This window comes from Xyrauchen texanus, chromosome 13 (assembly GCF_025860055.1).
Source record: "Xyrauchen texanus isolate HMW12.3.18 chromosome 13, RBS_HiC_50CHRs, whole genome shotgun sequence".
Classification (NCBI taxonomy): domain Eukaryota; kingdom Metazoa; phylum Chordata; class Actinopteri; order Cypriniformes; family Catostomidae; genus Xyrauchen; species Xyrauchen texanus.
In genome coordinates, this window is record NC_068288.1 from 11,904,105 (window position 1) to 11,926,131 (window position 22,027).

Below are 22,027 nucleotides of genomic sequence, written 5' to 3' on the forward strand. Positions count from 1 at the left end.
GTAATATACAATTATAAAAATATAATCTCGCGCATGCAGAACATTTTTTTTTGCAATCAAAATATAATTTTGCGCGTACAGAATTGTGGCACACATATAATTCCATACATACAACCTTTCACCTATTCACGGCGAATAAAAGTTTTATCGTTTAAAGTATTGTCCGCTGACGTCACTTTGATTCCTTGAAGAGAGGCAGAATGAACCTTGAAAGGACTCTCCTTCAATCTGCTGTTCGTAACTAACACACACACAGTCACTCACTCACACACACACACTGAGACTCAATTACTGCCCAATTCCCTTCTTCATCATCTCCTGCTACACCGGCCTCTTACAAAACCAAATCGGAGAAGGAAAACAAAGAGCAACGTTTACCTGAAGTGATACTTCGAACCCGACCGAAGCGGAATTACAGCAAGTGTCAAAACTAAGGGTAAGTTTTGAATTTATCGAGAGCTGGCTCGGTTATTTCATTGGAGAATCAATGTTTTGTCGCTGGTCGGCTTGATGTCTTAGCGAGGGCAGCTAATCCGACAGTTTCTTTCGGTTGGCTTCGCGTGTCCCTCGAGCGTTTAAAAAAAGCTCAAAACTTGTCAAACCCGTTTAAAAGGGTTTTATCCGGGAGACCCGATAGAGAGACATTTTCCAAATGCGACAGCGATTATCGCCAAACTTTACGAGCGGACACAATGTTGCGCGCGGGGGTGGGATCTGCCTTTGTGCCCTCTCGCGTGCGCTTTAACTGTTACGTTTTTATATGTAAACTGTTTGTAAACATTCCCGAATGCATCCAAACATGTTTGAAAAGAGGAAGCGCTTCCCTGCCGTTGATTTGGGTATGTAAAAACATGTCAGTAGTGCTTTTTAAAGGGGTTATTTTGACGAGGCGATGCGGGAGTCACTTGGAGGTAGAGGAGCAGAAGCTACCTTTGGTCTGTTTAATGTCCGTCTCTCAGATGATGGCAAACGCTAACAGCGCTTCATTGAAAAAACAAGATAAACACATTTACTGTACAATTCCTTTTAGTAGAAACATGAGAATAGTTTAAAGCTCTCAGGCTTGTCTATTCGACGGGAAATCGTCTGGTTTGTCGGTGCGGGTCGCTGGTGTTGAGTTCGAGCGTCGCGTCTCTCTTATCTTTGTTGCTTCCTTAAAGCGCAGCAGCTGCCGCCTGGCCGAGTTGTTGAAATTTATCCCTTTGTGTATATTACAATATCCTCCATTTTTCTGCCCTCTACACAACAAGCCTCACGCCATCTTGGTTCATTTTAACTGGCGGAACCGTGTACTCTCAGGACTCGACCTGCACACGTCGTTTCAGGCAGAAAGTTCAGAAATGTGTTATGTGGGAGCGGTGACGTCATGTGAAGTTTAAGTCAAATGTGATGTTTTCCCAAGAAAGCGTCGATTTTGTTATCTGGCTCGGCATGGCTGTGAAACTCTGTTTTCCGAGTTGTTTTGGCTACAGAATGACATTATGAATAAAAACAAGCATTTTAAACGAACTTGAGAATTTTTTTCGATGTTTGGTGATTCCTTGTTTACAGGTGGAGTGGATGACATCAGCACGCGCTTTGGGCTGCTAATGTCACATAGTGACGAGATGTTTAATCGGGTTTCAAATTGGGACTTTTTACAAACAGATCTAATAGTTTTGAAATGTCATCATTGCCATTAAGGGTTACTTAAGAATATGTTGTAATGACGAATCAGTGATCCGAGGTTTCACACCCTATATATATATATATATAAATATATATATCAGCATTTTGTGATCAAATTAATATTTTGATTAATGCTGAATTTAGGAAATTAGACTTCGAGTTGTCACGTTTATAGCTTCTAAGCAGTCGGTAAGTTACTCTAAAAACAAGTGATTCATTACTAACTACTAATTACATTTTTTACAGTTTATTTAGATTACTCTGAAAAGTAATTGCGTTACTAATTACTTTCTAAAACCCTTATCAACCTCGACCAGATGAAAAATATAGTCTAAGAGTAAACATGAAACTGTTCTTTTAATTCTTTCAAATAAAAAAATAATTAATTATTCATGAGCTGGCCAAAAAATTTAAGGGGGCAGCGTTAAATTAGAAAACGTACATTTTAACATTAGACATTACATTTCGATTTTAAATTCACTTTTGTTTTATACAGAATTGTTCTATAGTCCATACAGTATTTATCGCAGTTACATCAGAAGTAACTGTAATTAAATGACTGAAAAATGAACGGAAATCCCTTACTTTACTTTTTATTTCTTCTATGAAAAAGTAAATTAATTACAGTAATTAATTACTTAGTAATGCATTACACCCAACGCTGCTTCAAAGTCATGGGGTTAGTAGATTTGGTCTGTTTGAACATTAATTTCCTTATTTAGACAACCAGATGACCATACATATTAGTGATTTGGCACCCATATGTTTTTATGCACTTCTATATATAGCCTCCCATATCTTGTATGTGTGTATTCACAGAGAAGGGGAGAGATGGATGTTACATAATTTTGTTTTGCTCTCCAGTTAACCTCCTAACCTGTAAGGAGTTACTAAAAATAGTTTTGTCCCAAAAAATAAAATAAATAAATAATAAATTGTGGTGGGTTGTAAAGTCCACTTTCACCTCTAAAAAAGCAAGTGTTGCATATTTGAAAGTTTCCGCTGCGCATGTCATGAACTTTTTACTATTAGTGCCCAGCGATGCAAACATCCGAGGATCACCGTGGGCTGGTTAAATGGTCGGACTGTGTCTGTCTTGTATCAGCAGGGCTCTGTCTCATCTAGCCCAGTGGCCTAGTCATTATGCATGGAGCAGGCTGTTGTTTTTACAGAATGCCTCAGATGGAGAAGTCAGTGTTTCCACCTCCCATCTCTTTGTCTGGGTATGTGCTGCTGCTCAAGCCATGAGAGCAGGGGAGCAGATGTTTAGCCAAACATCCTGACGTGATGCTTTTCTCTTGTGGGAATGCCGCCTCTTACTCCCTGTTCCCGACGCATCGCCTTGACAGCTGCTTGATTTCATGGAACCGCTAAGAAGCCATTAGCGGTATCAGTGAATTGAAACGGAACAGTCTCACCCACTCTCTTCTTCCATTAGAAATGACTATTGTTGGGTGTTTTTTTCCCTCTCTTTGTGCAAGTGTGCTTGCGTGCTTTCTCCGAGCACACAGAAGATCTCTTATATACTTGTGCTGTTTTTCTTACCACGAATTAGGAGAGCAAATCTGTCAGGGCCTGTTTGTGCGTTTGGGGTTTGAAGGGATCTCACACTGTGCTCTCTCAAGCACACCCAGACCCCTGAATGTCTGTTGCTGCGAAGAAGGAAAAAAAAGGAAAGAAAAGAACTTAGCTCAGGGTTAGAGTGCCAGCCACACGTTTCTGCTCAGTGTGTTTGTTGTTTTCCCGGCAGGATATGGGTTAGGCCTGCGAGAAGATGTTGGCATCCAGGAATTAGCTTTAATTTGGGACGTTTAGATGGATCTCATTTAAGCCTCATTTGCATGTCTTAGTTGTTTGCACATCCTTCATCAAAACAAATGATTTCAGTGTAATAAGCTGATTAGGAGACATTTAGGTCTCAAGATGCAGAAACTGACGAATCTTGCACAAGTTATCTTGTAGCACCCACGATCCCACATGCGCGCGCTCGGGTTTATAATCACACTTCCTCCAAAACAGGGCAATGTTCAGCGCGGTTCATTTAAAGATGATTTGAATTTATTGGATGTTCCTCTCGCGCTGATCCGTGTGACTGGAGAGCCGTTAACTCGCACAGCCCTGCCCGCGTCTTATAGCCTAAATGGCTCTATGGGGCTTCATTCTACATCTTATTGGATTAGACGATATTATTGTCAACTGCGCCGTATAACATGGTGCCTTTCACTTTAACAACTTACTTTACACCCTTTTAGGGAATTATTAGCGCTTGGGTTCTGTTTGGTAAATGAACACCTTTTTTCGTCGTTTTTTCACGCTTTCAGGGTAGCTCCTCTTTCAGATGAATTATTTTAAACATGTACTATGTGTAAAGTAAGTGGAGACGATTGTTGAAGCGTAAAGAAGAAGGTGGATGAACAGAAAGGTACTCCCTCAGCATCAGTCTGGATAATGACACATTAGTAGCAGCATCGTAAGCCAGAGCCTCTTGTTTTGCTTATTTGTTTACATTGATTTTGGCGTTTAAATGCGCATTGAGCATTGCACTGGTGACATTGATATTATTAATGAACTTGGGAAAGCTCAGCCTAGAGTTTCCTGGTGTGTGGTTGTTTGATTTAACCGTCCTATAAAAGTCCAAGGTAACTGGAAGTTCTCACCTGATCATAACAGCTGCCATTTAAAGAGCTCAAATGCAAGCACAGACTTGATTATACAAGCTGGGGTGTGCCACGTGTGTGGCCGCTATCTGCCAAACGAATCAGCCCCAAATAGATGCTGGAAGGTCAGTGGTGCGTTTGTTTTCCGAGCAGGTTGCGTCCTTGTACTCATAACGACTTGGCAAATCACCTTGTAAATACTGACATGTACTTTTCCCTGTGCTGCTTCCTAGGACGACTGTTGGCATGACGCTAAGTGGTATCATGGTTAAGTATATTTCTATCTTGCCTTTCTTGGCTAATGATTTATTTTGTCATTAACAAACAGCTTTGATTGTAGAATTTCCTCTCGACAGTTGGCTCTTACATAATAACGGGTTATGTGGGTTGCAATTTAGCATGAACATTAGCGCTCTTGCGACAACTGTTTGTGTCTGCAGAAGCGCAAGTTGTGATAATTGTGTCGCAGACATGATCTTCTGCACCTCCGTGGTAACAAGGCAGCGGAGCTGGAGATTCGCATTTCTGCGGACAGTTAAATGAATGGGCTTGTCTACCAGCAGCTCAAGCAGGTCACACCAAACTGACTTTGTTTTCAGATAAACACAGGGAGGACACAGGGGCCGAATTTCAGAAGCAGGCAATTAGCTGCATTTTGGTTCAGCATCCCTCGGGCCTCTGTTTATCATTCAATGTGAGAATATCCCTGATGAAACTCAAGGTTATTTTTCTTGGGCTGTCTGATCGCTTGTTTTTCACAGGCAAGGTGAAGGGGTTGATTTTTCCCTGTAGAAACACTTCATATAAGTCTTAAAGAAAAATCACTTTTGCTGTAACTTCACAATAAGGCATTGAGCATTGGGAAGTGTATTTTAAAAGAACTTTATGATGATACTAAAACAACTGAAACCTCTATGACATTGTTTCGATTGTGGAACACAAAATGAGATGTTTAGCAGAATGTTAGCCTCAGTCACCATTCATTTTCATTTCATTTTTCTCTATCCATACAATGACAGTGATTTGTGACTGAGGCTGTGTGTTCCTAACATTCTACTTAAAGGGACAGTTCACCCAAAAATGAAAATTCCCTTATGATTTACTCACTCTTATGCCATCCCAGATGTGTATGACTTTCTTTCTTCTGCAGAACTCAAGTTAATATTTTTAGAAGAATATCTAAGCTCAGTAGGTCCTCACAGTGCAAGTGAATAATGGTCAGAACTTTGATGCTCTAAAAAGCACATAAAGGCAGTGTAAAAGTAATCCATATGATAACAGTGGTTCAGTTGATGTATACAGAAGTGATATGACAGATGTGGGTGAGAAACAGATCAATATTTAAGTCCTTTTTTACTATAAATCTCCACCTTTGACCAGTTCCGACCAGTAGGTGGCGATATGCACGAAGAATGCGAATTGCCAAAAAACAAAAGAAGAAGAATGCTGAAGTGAAAGTGGACATTTATAATTAAATGGGACTTAAATTTTGATCTGTTTCTCACCCACACTTATATCACTTCTGAAGATATGGATTTAAAGGGACAGTTCACCCAAAAATGAATTTGACTATTCGCAACGATTAATCATTAGCTCTTAACCGATTATTCAGCTTGTGCTCAGACTTGTACAATAGGTTGTATTAATCATGCTTACTAACAATAAATTTAACCAAATCATCTTTTAAAAATACCTCTAAATGACATTCACTGAATTAAAAATACTTTTTATTAAGTTTAATTCTGTAAATAAATTCACTGCAAAAAAATCCTGCAGTTATCAAGTGTTTTTTTGTCTTGTTTTCCATTTATAATTGACTAAAAATACTTAAAACAAGATACATTTACTTGAGGTGAAAAATATAAGATATTTAGATTTGCTTTAAGAGGATGTATCTTAAATATAAGTGTATTTTATATAGGTGTATTTTCCACTTGGTTATACTTCTGCAAGTGCAGTAAAGATAAAATATACTAATATTCAAGATCTATTCTATAAAAGCAAGTCTAAATATCTTCTATGCTGCTTTACTGGTGAATGCATCTTTTTTTAAAGGATTTTTAGAGATTTTAAAATATTTGTTTTTTTATATTATATTCAACATTCTCAGATAAAAATTTTTTTCTTCTGCAGTATAGCTGCTAAAGTAAATGTACATTGTTTTAAAGGAGTTTTAGATATTTATATTGGAAAACAAGCCAAAACAAATCAACATATTTTGTTGCAGTGTATAATGGGGTGAAGACTTCCTGTTCACTTCAATCCATCTTTAACTCACAAAAAAACAAACTCTCTCTTATTAATAAAGCTGTGTTTTGCCAATTTTCTTCAAAATAAGAAATGCACAGTGACACGTATATTATGATTCAATAAGTCGTGAGCAATCTTTAATAAAGCTATAATGCATTAAAAATGTAACGCCGGGTGTTTCCTTTAAAGAGCTCCGCTCTGCTTATTCCACATGAGAGTGCTTCTGTATTTACTTATTTTATATTTGTGCATTATAATTCCCTCATACTTTGTGATCTACATCAGCTGAAGCTGTTTGGAAAGTTTAGAGTGCATCTGGATTGCAGTGCTGCTCTCGTGTCATCATTCGAGTTTAATGTAATCTAATTTTACTTTAAATGAGATCAAACGACTATTCAACAACGAAAGTTTTTGTTGACAATTTTTTATTGTCGACGTTGTCGATAACATCGACTAATGATTTCAGCCCTCTATAAATCTAAACTTTCACTTTCACGTTTACATCTGAAAGTCACATGTGGTGCCTGCTTAGTTTCACTTTCACATCTGAAAGTGAAAGTTAAAATGGAGGTTTAGAGTTTAAAGGGACTTATATATTGATCTCTTTCTCACCCACACCAATCATATCACTTCTAAAGATATGGATTTACACACGGGAGGCATATGGATTCATTTTATGTTTCCTTTATGTGCTTTTTGGAGCTTCAAAGTTCTAGTCACCATAACCCTTGCATTGTGTCCACCCGCAGAGCTGAGATTTTCTTCTAAAATTCTTTGTGTTCTGCAAAAAAAGAAAGTCGGACACATCCGGGATGGCCTGAGGTCGAGTAAATGATGAGAGAATTTCAATGTTTGGGTGAACTGTTGCTGTAACATCTCTTTTTGTGTTCCACAGAAGATAGAGAGTCATACAGGTGTGGAACGACATGAAAAATATGTCTGTCTTTCTGCTAGTGTTTCAGGCTGTAATTCTGTTGTTAATCATCAGTGAGGCTGATCTCCTGCTCGACACCTGAAAGTCATAATTCTGAAACCCAGTTGTTCTGCTTCTCATCTCCTCCTCCTCTCTATCTCTCTCAGCTCTTGAATGAGGGTTTGAGTGAATTAGGGATTCCAGTCAGAGGAATATTCTGGAGAGATGAGGGCTGTTATTTCTCCACCTGTGCTGGTTGTGTCTCCATTGTTGTTTGCCCTCCAGGAGACTGTCATGTTGTCTGAGCTCCAGTCCCCCCGCTGAGTTAATGGAGCCCATGTTTGAAATGCCAGTAGTTTGGCCTATTTGTGCTAGCGCATGGCGCTAAATTTGCATCCTGAATAGAAATAGCCAAGATTTCAGGAATGGCAGGAATGATGCCTCTCTTGTGGGAGAGAGAGAGAGATAGAGTGGCTGGGTGGGATTTGGCGAGAGCTATGGGATGGGAGAGAATCTACTGCACTGAGGAAGCTGACTGCAGGACACGCAGTATTTGACCCCCCCTCCCCCACACACACACTTACTGAAAGACACTCTGAGATTGTGCTCAAGCAGCCCCCTCTTATTTATTGATCTCGCTGCATTTAAAATCTGGTCACTGCCACCACAAAACCTTTTCATTTTAGCTGCGCTGGCAAACAACACCTCGGTGCAGTAAGAATTACAATTTGTTTTACTTGCAAGTAAAGGCACACAAAATGACAGGGATGAGATGGAGAGACAGAAAAAGGTAGTTTGTCCATACCTCTATTTAAACTTTACGCTTTTATTATGTCCCAAACATGAATAAACATAATGGAATTGGGTTTTATCTGCATAAATATGGTTAATAGAGGATCTTAGGCAACAGTTTAGTCCTGCCTGTCTGTGTTTAAGAGGATACAAGCTATTCAATCCTGACATGAGACATTGAGTTGAAGTTTTTTCTTTAGTCAGATATAATCTAGGCTGGGTTAAACTGGGTCTTCAAAGAGTAAACAAACCTCTGTTGGATTAGCTGTGAGGTTTTAAAAAAGATCTCCAGATTGAGAGGGCTGGATTAAAGGTTCTAATCTGCGTTCGCATCAAGGTGCATCGTGGTGTGTTCCTGAAGTCTGCAGACGCGGGATTAGGCGCTTCAGCAGGCCTCATGCTTGCCGACCCGCAACAAATGGGCATGTGTGTGTGTGTGTGTGTGTGTGTGTGTGTGTGTGTGTGTGTGTGTGTGTGTGTGTGTGTGTGTGTGTGTGTGTGTGTGTGTGTGTGTGTGTGTGTGTGTGTGTGTGTGTGTGTGTGTTGTGAGGGGGGGCATCTTTCTCAGTCATTAGAAATTATTAAACACATGCACACTGACAACGGCTTGATGAGGCTGCTTTGTTTAGGGTTCGAACGGACGGGTGATTCTTTGTTTAAATGTGATCCGTTAATAGAGGAGAATTGATAATACACAGACGGGAGCTTGGACTCAAAGATAGTGAGTGTGTGTGTGTGTGTGTGTGTGTGTGTGTGTGTGTGTGTGTGTGTGTGTGTGTGTGTGTGTGAGAGAGATTGTGTCATTGGTTGGTTCAGTGAAACCGACTGCGGTGGTGGTTATTTCACATGACACTCAAAATCGAGGAAAAACGCTGCATGGTCTCTTTCTCTCAGTTTCTACCACTCTATTATCTCCATCTTTCTGTTAGATGGGTAGAAAGCTGTAAAACCCATCTGTAATATGAGCAGTCGGTAAACTTGACAACAGCACTAGAAGAAGCCTGATCCTGAGGCCATGAAAGAGGCTCTCGTTGAGTATTTTGAGCGTGAGTGTGTGTATGATTATGTGGGAGCGCATGCGAGTGTGTTTTTTCTGATGACATGGATCATGTACTAGTGCAGGTGAGGAATAAAATGAATGATAGAGTGAGGACTGCATCCTTATTTGACCACACTGTTTGTTTGTGAGTGCCTCTGTAACCAAAAGGCTTGTTTGTGCTCTTATGGATTTTTTTCTTAGTGTTGTTTCTTTGTGTGTAGAGGTGACTGAGCATCTGTGTGTGTGTGTGTGTGTGTGTGTGTGTGTAGAGATGGAAATATCCTTTGCTCCTGCAGGCTAGAATAAATCCTGTGTGAGAGCTCCCTGGTGTAATCCAAACACTGCCAGCTAATTTAGGCGTGCAGCAGGAGCAACAGCATCTTTCATGAAAATAATGAATTCAGTGGAGAGCTCATCTCCTCCTCTTAAAGGCATCTATTCGTCACCATGACTTCATCAGCTCAACACAAGACAACCGCTCAAGACACAACAATAACCAACTATGGAACTATGGTTCAACACACTACTACGAGACCCACCACCACAGCTTAACGCACAACCACATCTCAACACTACAATTTAACATTGTACACCATGACCAACACTACAGCTCAACACACTATCATGACCCAATGCTACAACTTAATACACCACCATGACCCAACAACAGCTCAACACACCATTATAATCCAATTACACTACAGATTAAAGCCCAAAGGATGCCTCAGTTACACGCGAATGCTAGGCGTCTGCGTATTGAATGCATAATGTAAATGTTGTCATCAGCAGAGTGCTCGAGCACTGAACGCATGCGGGCTCTCCCGATGGCCATTACGCCCCTGATTGGCCCAAAAGTGCGTCGGCCCACTGGGAAAATGCCCGATATGCCAGATTACCAGTCCAGCCCTGCAGAGATCTTATATTACTGAGACAACAACCTTTGCGGTTCTATCATTGGAGAGAGCATAACAGCTGTAATGGTCAACTAGCATTTCACGGCAGTTGGCTGATGCTAGACAAATAAATGGAGAGTGTGTTATGGAGTTACTTTGATAGACTTGGATAGTATATTTTAGCGGCCAAGCATATTTGAAACTGTGAAAATGTGCAATAATTGAATCTAGAATAGTGTAAATATAACAGAGAATAGCGCTGCGCACATACAGTAAACTTAGTGAGCAGCACATGCAGACTATTCGATTAGTTGTTTTGCCCCAAGCACAGCTAAATACCACAGGACAACACCTCACCTTATCTCATGACCCAACACCACAGCTCACCACACTACCTCACAACTAGAGGTCTGCACGGGCCTTAAAATGAAACCCGTACCTGAGACTGTGTGGCCCGACCCGACCCTACCCAAAAGATACAGCCAGATTATAAGGCCGAACCCGACCCAAACCCAAAATTGCTCACTATCTTTATAATTTTTTCTCCTAGCAAGTTCTGTTGCAATGGGCTGTATTTTATGTAAGTATATAGGCAACATTCGTAACAGTACTGAAACAGTAAACATACACCATTTTAACAAGGCACGGCAGCCGTTCAGTAGGCAACACTCTGGATTTACACACTGGCTCGACATGAGTTTTTGAACATTTGAAGTTCTTTTTAACTTTTTAAAAAGTGTCGGTCCTGCGCAAGATGCTGTAGAAACAGCGGGACACGGCGCAACAGTCAAAGACATTCGTCCAGCATGTGTTTACATAGGAAAACTATGGGAAAACCGAACAGACGAGCGCAAAAACATGTTTGGTGTGAACGGCCCCTAACGCATCCGTTCAGACCTGTCTGAGAGTGAGAGTGGTCTGTTCGGTTTTCCTATTGTTCGGTAAGCCTGTTTTTATTTTTTCATTAATTACAAACCCGTCCTGAACCCGAAGTCCTACTTGAAAAACTGATCCGAACACGGCCTGAAACCCCTCGGGTTCTCAGGTCCCGTCTGGCACGGGTCAGGTTGCAGACCTCTACTCACCACACAGCTTAACACCACAAGTCAAAGAACTATCTTACCACTCAATGCAACCCAATACTGCCATTCACCATGCCTCACAACTTCACAAACCAAACCTATCTCATCTCAGGAATTGATACACCTCATTCCAGCTTCCAAAGAGAACGATATATTGGGCTTCTTCACCACAGTACTGCCAACCTGTTATCATCACCACCTACCAGCTTCAGACCACATGGCATCATGCTTGTGTTCTAAGTAAAATTTGATCGAGACATGCTATAATCATTTAAACAGGCAAGGATTTTTGTCATGGCGGCTGCTTGACTGGATTTATGTCAGGTGGATGGCAGGAGCTTTCTCAATGGGTGTGTTGAGCTCAGGGATGATAGATGACTATGTTGTTCGTTTGTGTAAGTCTGTTTGTTCATATATATGTGTGTGTGTGTGTGTGTGTGTGTGTGTGTGTGTGTGTGTGTGTGTGTGTGTGTGTGTGTGTGTGTGTGTGTGTGTGTGTGTGTCTGTGTCTGAGGGGAAGGTGTGACAGCTGCATAGGCAGCGGGATTAACCTTCATACAGGGAAATCTCAAGGCCTGTTTGATTGCACAGTATTCTGCAGCCTTGCGTTTTTCAGCGCTTCACTTAATTCTCCAGTGCAACTTACTCTATGAATGGCTACTTTTAACTGACATCATTATAGTCTAGGACCCTCAATTTGGTTGCATGTTGTTCAAATATTATGGTCACATATAAGCCTGTTATATATGTTTCTTTTAACAGTAGGTGAGTTTAGGTAATATGCCAGTATTAAGATATATTACACATATTATATAGAGTTTATTGAATTGTTTGGGCACTGTTAAGATTAAAGGGTCTCTCGTTCTCTTTGTGGCTTATCAACATGTGCAGGGTTTTACATTTACATTTTATGCATTTGGCAGACACTTTTATCCAAAGCGACTTACAGTGCACTTATTACAGGGACAATCCCCCCCGGAGCAACCTGGAGTTTAGTGTCTTACTCAAGGGCCCAACAGTGGCATCTTGGTGGTGCTGGGGCTTGAACCACCGACCTTCTGGTCAGTAACCCTGAGCCTCAACCACTGAGCCATGTTTTAAACTGAGGAGTATCACTTTATGCTAGTAAACTTAGACTAGAGGAGGATTCTCAAGTATTGTAGAAACGTTTCCAACAGAGCATGCAGGGTCAAGAAATTCCTTTTTCTTTTTCAAGTAAGTCTTCTCAAGAGCTCTGTCAAGGCCTTGCATTGTGCAGCATTTCTTCACTTCTAATCTAAAGTAAAGCCTTGATGATCATTTTCCCAATAGTTTGTTTGTTTTCGTATCTGGTAATGCATAAAAACCTGTTTTCAGTTCCTGGCGTGTCTGGTGATCACTGCAGAGCCTCAGAAGTTTTCCCACATGTTCTACCTTTGTTTAAAAGACTGCACCATTTCATGTGGAAACACATGAGTGTTTTGCTCTCTTTCTCTTACTCTCTTGTTCTTCCTTTGCTTCCATCTGGTCTTCATTTCCACCAGACTTCAAAGGTGAAAGAAAGCAAGGATAGGAAATGGGTTGAATATTAATTTGACCGTATTGTCACGAGTTGCCGTGTTCTGCGCTGTGCTGTGTAGATGAACTTTTACCACGAGCGTTAAGGCGAAATTACTGCAGTGTTTAAGAATTCGTTCAAAGAGGATTGGTGTGTCCTTGTGTGTGTGTGTGTGCGTGTGTGGCACGGTTCTTCCATTAGCGTGTGAGTGATGACCTCCAATGTGGGCAGTTTAAGTTATAGCCCACCCCCCCCCTTCTCTCGCTCTCAGATGGAGCTAATTGTCTGGTGGCCATTTTTGAGGAAGAGTTTCGAGGTATGAGATTTTTTTTCCTCTGGATGGCTGCATCCTCTTTTTAAGGCCCTTTTTTCTCAGAATGTTTCTTTTTTCCATCCCTCCTTTTCTCTACAGTCTCTTGGAAAAAACGCAATTGGCCTAATCACGAAAGAATAAGATTACAGGTCTTGGTATCGACAAGAGAGAAGGAGAGATCTGGACCAAGGCACTTTTTTCCCCAGTCACAAAACTCACACACTGATTCCATTTTGTCAGCTTTCAGCTGGGCATAACACAGCGATAAAAGACTGTGCCCTGCAGCCACACTGAATCATACAGAGCACACACAGAGAGAGAGGGAGTAAGAAAAAGTTGAGAAAGCGAGAGAAAAGGAAAAAGAAGTCTCTTTGTGCTGTGTGCGCTCATATTGTATGAAATAAAGATGAATCACTTCTATTTAGGGATCAGTTTCCTGAAACTGGACGGGTGAGAGGATTCTTTGGAGATAGATTGTCGGGACTTGCCTGTGTTTCTCTGAAGGGCTGAGCTAAACGTCTGCCATCGTGGCAAGGTGCTCCCTAAAGACTGGCTCATCCGACAGGAAGTATCAACCTGGAGCAGAAGGAATAAAAAAAGATCCCTCCCTCTCTTTTCTCTTACACACTATCTTCACAGCTGCGTGCAGTTTGCAGTCTCTCCGAAGGGGGTGCGTTATCATTTAATCTAAATTCCTCCCCCAAGGCAAGTCAATAAAAAATGGAGCATCAAGACGTTTTTGATTAGCTGGTCCTCAGGATGGATGAAGATGTTTGGGGAGGCATCAGCGCTCACAGAGCGAGCTTTGCTCCGGCAGAATGGCTAAATACATTGGGTGGCCATTTGTAGCAGCGCTGTTATTTCGGTAATGATCAGGCCTGTGTGCGTACAAACGGGGGTGTGGTACGTATCCTGTAGAAAACAATGAACCCCTCCGGCGTGTTCGCCATTATCTTAGTCTTGGTCTCTCTGAGCTGTCATTCCGACTGACTCTGCTTTAACTCCCTCCCCCGGTGACATCAGCTCCAACGCCGCATGTGTCCTTGGCCACTGCGGCGATGGAGCACCTCCACCGTGGATGGATGAGTTGGATTTTGATTGACGCGTGGATGCTGTCAGTCACATTCCTGCTCCGTGTGTGTAGCAAGTTTACAGTGGTAAACTGTTCCAGACTTCTAAATCTCCCCAGATGGAAATATTTTGAAGAACTAACAAGAGGAACTAACTGCCCAGCCACAGATTACTCAGAGTGTGTCTGCTGTTCATTTGTGGTGATTTGTTTTTTCTCGTGTGTGTGCATGTGGTGTTTGTTTCTGAACTGTGTGTGTGTGTGTGTGTGTGTGTGTGTGTGTGCAGTTTGTTAACTATGCTGATTGAGAAGATTGGAAACCTATTTGATTTGCGGGTCTGTTTCACCCTTGTGTCTCACTGCTGTGATGTTCCTGATAATTCTTAGAACGTAAACACGGTGAGAGAACTGGAGTAAGCTGGTTTTCTGTGCAAGACAGCATGTGGTTTTGGAAAAATCATCCCACACACCCTGAGTTTTAAAGCCTTAGTGCAATTCCAACAGGTTTAGCAGGAAAAAAGATGCAACCAGGAGCGTGTATGGCATTCACCCTTTCGTGTGTTTTTGCTTTACTTGTGTGGACATGTGAAAAGTGGTTGTCAGTGTCTTTGTTTGAATATGTGTGTTTTTCTTAGTAAAGCATTGGCAGCCACAGGTTGGGTGTAAACAGTACATACATTGTATTTGTCTAGCCACAATGCAGAATATGTTTTAAAACCTGTTGCTGTTCACTTTCCCCCTTGCGGCTGAAGCTTTAATTGAGATTTTCTTCTTGTTCGTTGTGGTTTTCGTTAATTTTGTTATGAGACATTTTGTGATCGGACGTGCCATTAAAACACTTCTCTTCTTTTTTTTTCTCTCTCTCTCTCTGGTGTCCAACAGGTGGACAAGCAGTGATGTCACACAGCTGAGGACACTCCCACTCAGTGAGTATTCGTACGACAATGCTTAGCCTAATAGCTAGTTGTCATTGTTTTTTTTTCTTTTCTCCATAATCTTCTTTTTTTTCCCTTTACTGTGACTTTGCATTGCTGCAAGACGTGCTTACCAGTTTTGAAATAATTTGTCACGGTTATGCACCTCTGTGTTTGTTTCGGGTAATTGGAAGCTGTAACCGAAAAGGGTGAACACTGATTCAGCCGATTTAAACCTAATTTAATTTCATTCGTAGGATGTGAGATTCTCTATTCACCCGTCTCCCTCCCAATTAGTTGAAACAAAGCTCTCCAAAAGCAATTGTTTGGTTGACATTTCTTAAACATGCTCTGTTTGTTCTTTTTTTTACTTGTAAAGATCTTTAAGTTGGCCATTCAGTTTTACAGCCAAGTCTCTCGAACAAACTGTTGCGGTGGAGAGAGTTTGTGCTTTGGAACAAACAAATCAGCCGGTTTCTCTCAGTGTGGGCTCAGGCTAATTGGTAGCACGGATGCTGGTTGCGGTGTTAGCGGAGATGCTAGGCAGGTGGCAGCCTCTCAGGGCTCTCTGCTCGGCTGCGTTGCTGCTTCATTCCCCAGTTCCCTGGTGGTTTCAGAGAGTGACAGAAATACAAGGACATTTCTTTTCTCTCTCTCTCTCTCTCTGTCTCCTTCTCCCTCTTATTCTCTGTCAATTCCACTAACAAGTGACAATGTAGAGTTTGAGTTCTGGAGTATTTAAAGAGTGAAAAACGGAGTGCAGCTGCCTCAGGTGAACATGCAGCTGTGTGTAGACCAAGTGCACCCTCGGAGACAGATGTGTGTGTGTTGTGTGTGTGTATGTGTGTGGTTGGTGGCTTATATTATCATGAAAGTGCTCCATTCAGATTACAAAGATTATATATATATATATATATATATATATATATATATATATATATATATATATATATATAGAGAGAGAGAGAGAGAGAGAGAGAGAGAGAGAGAGATCACACTTTATATTACTATTTGTGTATTAGTATGTACTTAAAATGTAATGCATTTGATAAAATGCGCTTAATCTATCACTAGATTCACATTTGCTACTGCAGAGGTCAGGGTTGGTGTAATTGGTAAGGGTTAGGGCCACTGCAGGACTCTTAATAAACAATGAAGTGTTTGAATATTGATTATTGGCACCCCCACCCCCTCCTCATCGTTTTCTGTCTCCAGTCTCTTTGAAACAAATTAATGCAAAATCCATGTTATGGATGGAAAGACAGAAAGATATGGATGGAAAGACAGAGAGAATAAGTTAAGGAAAAACAGACATGGACAAAGAGAGAGAGAGGAGAGAGAGAGAGAGAGAGAGAGAGAGAGAGAGAGAGAGAGAGAAAGACCGACAGAAAATAGTCAGACAAAGACGGCGACGAGCCCTCAGCAACACATCATTGCGACCTCTCGTATCGGCAGCAGTCACCGCCACCGACTCGGCCATCAATAATGGTAATGGAGGCTCCATCTGAGCATTGATTTCTGGGAAGTGTAGGAAGGCATGAAGGGTCAGCCAGGCTCAATGGCTCTGCTCGTTTACTGTAGGAGAGACATGGCAAGGAGTTCAGCATAAGTCACACTAACATTCCTCTATATCTGACTTCAAAGGCAACCATACATTAAAGGGGGCATAATGCATGTCCTTGTAGTTGTGCTTAAACCTATTTTGCTTCCATAATGTGACCCATTTTGAAGTGAAACAGGATAGTAAACAAGAAAAATGTTGGATGGGACTTGATCTATCAGGAATTGATTGGATCATGAGTTTACAGACGGTTGTAAAGTGTTTCCCACTGTACCAGCTGTACATAGTAAGAATATACAGTAGAGTTAAATGATATTAGAAACCAAAAAAAAAGCATGCTGAAGCCTTGCAAGAGTACCGCTTATAGGAATGAACTTTCCTGTCTCATGAAATAAGTAAGGAGGGAACAAGAACAAAATACTGCCGTTACACCCAAAGGGAATTTCTAAAGTTTATGGTTAGAGAGAATATCCACCAGTCTCTTTGGAGATCTGAAATTGGAAAGTACAATCAGGTGTGTCAGGACATAAGCAGGAAAGACGCATTCCTCTTTCATTTTGCCTTCTTATCTGGAGGTTATAGATTGTAGTCACTGAAAATACTGGCTAAAATATGAAGGAGAGCGAATGGAGCTCTTTTACTCTTGCCCAGGGGCAAACTGCTATTTATTAGCACACATGTTAAACCCTCTTTCTTCAAAGCAAAATTTCCTCCCAGCCTCCCACAGAGAGAGAGAGAGAGAGAGAGAGAGAGAGAATAATAAAGGAGAGGAAACAGCATTTCTCTGCAGAGTGGAAATGAGCATGTTCAGTGTAACCAACTAATCTGGCATTTTATTTCCAGTAAAGAAAGAAGGGGAAACAAAACTGAGAAAGACAAACGAGGGTGGTGAAGGAAAAAAGAGGGAAGAGACTGTGTTTGAGCACAAATCTTGGCCAGGCAGTGTCAGACTCCTGGCCTCTCTCATTTTCTCTCTCCTGTGTCCCCAGGGATAGCTCATACTTCCTGCTGGAGAGATCTTGAGCAGGAATCATGGTAGAGGGGTCTGTTTTCATTGCTGGTGCTGTGCAGCGGGAGTGTTTGTTTTGTGTGTCTAGGCTTGTGTGTCAGAGGCAAAACATACCGGGTGTTTGATACAAATAATCAAGGCCTGCTGGATTCTGTGCATGTGTCTGTATGTGTGTGAAAGGTATAATGGACCCCTGCCTGAACTCTGTTGGGTGCTCCTAGATCCCTGGTAAGAGTCATTACCTCAGTACAAAATGCTGGGCACATACACTCAGTGAGAAAGCGAGTTTGAAATGGGGTGCCACAGGTGTCTGTCATTGGGCCTCTTTAATTTTCCCTCTGGCACTGTCCGCTCAGCCTGTCCTTTGCCAATTTACTGTTTCTTCTTGTCTTACTTATTTATGTCCTGGTCAGGGGACGTGTCAATGTCAGATTCTGACCATACTGCAGGATGCAGCAATAAATAACCGTTTAATATTCAAAATACATTTAATAAAAATAATCTCCTATTATTATGCCTTAGCCAGGACCCCCACTTGCAGAAGTGTGTGTTCTCGTCCATGGCTGTATTCACACCCACACACCCACACACACTACACACTATACACACACTCTCATATGGAGATTAAATGCAGTGGATAGATGCTATTCATTCGCTGGTGTCATTGTGCTTTAAAGTGGCAGCACAATGATTATGCAAGCCAAAAATAACAGTACAGGAACATGTTTGCACTCTGTTATAGTTCTTCTGAAGCCATCACAAGTAGAAAGATATATATATATATATATATATATATATATATATATATATATATATATATATATATAAGAATGCAGAAAGAAGAAGAATGAGAGGACCGACTGAAAGAGTAAGAGCGAGAGAAAAGGATTGTGAGGAAAAACATCCAGAAGGTCAGGATCAGCAGGTGGCCATCTAAGGGAGCGACATGGAGAGACTCCGATTGAGTTTCACCCTCCCCGTTACCATGGAGATCCATACAATAATACCACCCTATCCACAACAGAATCACTATAATACACTACACCTACAACAGGCTGTCAAATAGTGCTCTAAAGTGAGCCAGCCACAGCAGGCAGCAATCAAATCTACAGCATTATTCCACTAATGCGCGGTAGGAATCCACATATTTTACTTCAACAACGCAAATGTTTTACCTCGGCAAGCTCAGCCCTAGGATTTGTATCCTTTTGCAATAAAAATAACTACGGATTTAGTGGTTGCTGTACAGCAAATACTGTGAAACTATGCTGGAGCTATAAGTCGACACAGTTACTATGGAAGTAACTTGTAACCCAAACTCTGTACTGATGTTTTGTATTACCTGCTGCTTTATAAAAATGGACACAAATCTGAGAATCAAAACGGACATAAAGCTGTGGGGACTTTTCAGAGCAGCCCAGCTTAAAAGGACAAGTGATTTATATGCTCTACTCTTACAAACTTACTGAAACTGCTTGATATTAACCAGCATCCACCTTCAGGATTTCTCCGCTCTGCCTTTATGCCATTAAGCAAACAGTAGTTGAGTGGAAAATATTTGATTTGGAGTCATTTTCTTCTCCCCTGAGTGGGAAAATGACCACTACCACCATTGTCTCGCTTGAAACCACTTCTAGATGAAGATGTACTAGCTTCTACTAGCACTTCTTTGTGACAGCAACGGATCAACAGTGAATGTTGGCACCTTTTGGGCCTTCTAATTAGTGCAAGTAATTCCAGGCGCATGCGCGTTCAAAGACGTATGGTTAGAAATTTGGGCTGTGCGCGTTCAGTGCTTGAGCACTCTGCAGATGACGAGATGCAGACTGAAGTATACTTTGGGCCTTACACACCAATGCATGTCCCTCTAGGCCTGAGTGTTCCTCCACTTCATAGATATCAACTAGATCTCCACACAAACAATACTCAGTGACAAACCTATTACATACTGAATTGAATGTGTTTAAAGTGAAGACTAGATCCTCCAAAATTCAGACCAATTTAAGTGCTCAAAGGAATGTTTTTTTGTTTCTTATACCAACCTATTGATTTGCTTCAGCTTCATTTTTTGCCATATTCACTCTTCACTGTGCCACTACATTGTTAAATAGCCCTTCAGAGCCACAGTTGTAGTTATTATCACCTCAAGTGTTGGAAATAGACTGCAGTCTGGTCTGAGACCAAAATTAGACATAGACCTAGATCAAGGCCACAATTATGTGATCTTATGAGGTCCACAAGATCAAGACTCCAACTCCCACTTTAATGTTTCTCCAAAGCTACTGGTCAGCGATATATGCAGCCAAACACACAAAATCATCATCCATCAAAAAGTCTCCTCTAGAGGATATTATGTTGTATAATTATTAGTCTGGGCAAAGATATTTCCATAATCAGCGTGTAGAGTTTATCGTGTTGTGATTGGAAAGCGTTTTCATTGTGTTTGGAGTGACGAGAGGTTGAGATGCTTTAGGAGATGGATGAAACACACCGACACTGCTACTCTCTTCTGGCGCTGTTGTGCATGTGTGTATACGTGTGTGTGTGTGTATGTGTGTGTTTTCCCGTGCTGACGCTAAAAGCGGTGTGAAGACGGATCTGAAGAAGTGAGTGCCGGAATACTAATGAACAAACGATAGAAGAAGAGGCAGTGTGCTCCTCTCTACCTCTCTGCAGTGGGCTCGCTCTCTCCATTCTCTGTCTTTTTCCCTCTCTCCCTCCCTTCATCTGTACCTCTCGCTCACGCAGAGGATAAACTGTGTACATGATGACATTTACACCGCAGTTGCACGCAGAGAGTGTGTGTGTGTGTGTGTGTGTGTGTGTGTGTGAGCGCTCTCATTCCTCTCCACACCTCTGTTTTTTTTCCCTTCATCTTGCTCTGTGCTCATCATCTCTCCATCTCTCCTTCTCTCTCGCTGTGTGTGTCCAGCAGAGGATGTGCACCTCAGGGGAGCACACACACTCAAACACAGGCCATCTTTTTTTTTTTTTTTTTTTTTGAAGGGCAAATCTTAAAAGGAGTGGCTTTGTTTTACTGCTTTGAATTTGAGTCATTCTAAACAGTAGCCATTGTCTTTGTGTGTTTACTTAGCTATAGTTTGGGGACAAAAAAGATAAATCTTGAGATAAAAACTCATTCGGGGACATCTGGGAACATTTTTCTTTCTATAAATGCAATACATTTCCTTTAAAGTTCGGGTTAGTAATTATAATGAGCTTGTTTATATGTCCTGATTTTAATTCAATTGCTAGGTAAACGTGTTTGTCCGAGTGTGCATGCGCAAGTGAGTGTGCAGCGTAACAGCTAGCATGTTTTCTCTGTAGAATTATGTTTCTTTTACAGTGTAAAAATGTGTGTGTGTGTGTGTGTGTGTGTGAGGCTCGATGGGGTAGAGTGTTTTTGAGGTCGGGTGGGGGTGTCTTTTCCCTCTCTCTGAGGGATTGGGTGGTTAAGGGCAGTTAGAAGGGCTCTTGGGGAGGTGGGCGGCCCTCAAAAAAGGTTAAAGAGATTCCATAGAATCTATCTGCCCCCTCTCTTGCAACGCGCATTGACCCCGTAGACACACACACAGAAATAAACACACCTTTTACACCAACAACACACTTTCTAACACCTATCTCATTCACACTACCAATCATAAATACATACAGAGCCCCGGAATAGCAAGCCACCCAGTGTTCTCCCTCCCTCAGCACAAGGTATTAAGAGAGAACCCAACTGCAGGTCCCAAGCCCAGAGCTGGAGAGAGCGGCAGCAAAGCCGCCTTTATCCAGGGTGGTCTGGAGAGATTCTCAGAGCATATCAGGGGTTTTTTGTATTGCGGGTGTCCAGGGAGAGCTCATTATGCTGGGTGTGCATTCGCAGAACCTCCCTTACCTCTTGGAAATAGAGAGAGAGAGCTGCGATACTGGACCTTAGGGAGGTCATTACAGAAAGAGAGGCTTAGACAGAGAAGTAGAGAGAGAGAAAAAACAGAAAGAGAGGTGGGAATGGAGTCATAGAAATAGAAGTGATGAGGTGTATGTTTGACCTTTTGCCACAATTTATAGAGATTGTAGAGAAAGGACAGGAAATGAGAAGAGGGGACCGGACCGGAACTAGTGTCACCCATATGAGCACCATTGGTAAATATTTTAAAGCATGTTGCTAACTGCTGAACCACAGTTCCAACTCATATACTGAAGTTGTAAAACATTTTGAGAATGGTCATTTGATACAGTTGCACCAATGCCGATATGTAAAGAGTAAGACATGCACCAAATTACTGAATCGGTCAGTATTTATTGAAAAAATGGAACGGATTGATTTTCCTGACTTTCAGTTCTG

General features: G+C 41.5%; 1 protein-coding gene across 1 annotated transcript in view; it reads left to right on the forward strand.

Annotated features, from left to right (window-relative positions):
• The first annotated feature begins 227 nt into the window (after positions 1-227).
• Positions 228-22,027, forward strand: part of LOC127653525 (bromodomain adjacent to zinc finger domain protein 2B-like) — a 111,287-nt gene continuing 89,487 nt past the window's right edge. The window contains 2 exon segments of the mRNA XM_052140215.1: positions 228-436; positions 15,096-15,139. The gene's annotated coding sequence lies outside the window, so the exon portion shown is untranslated.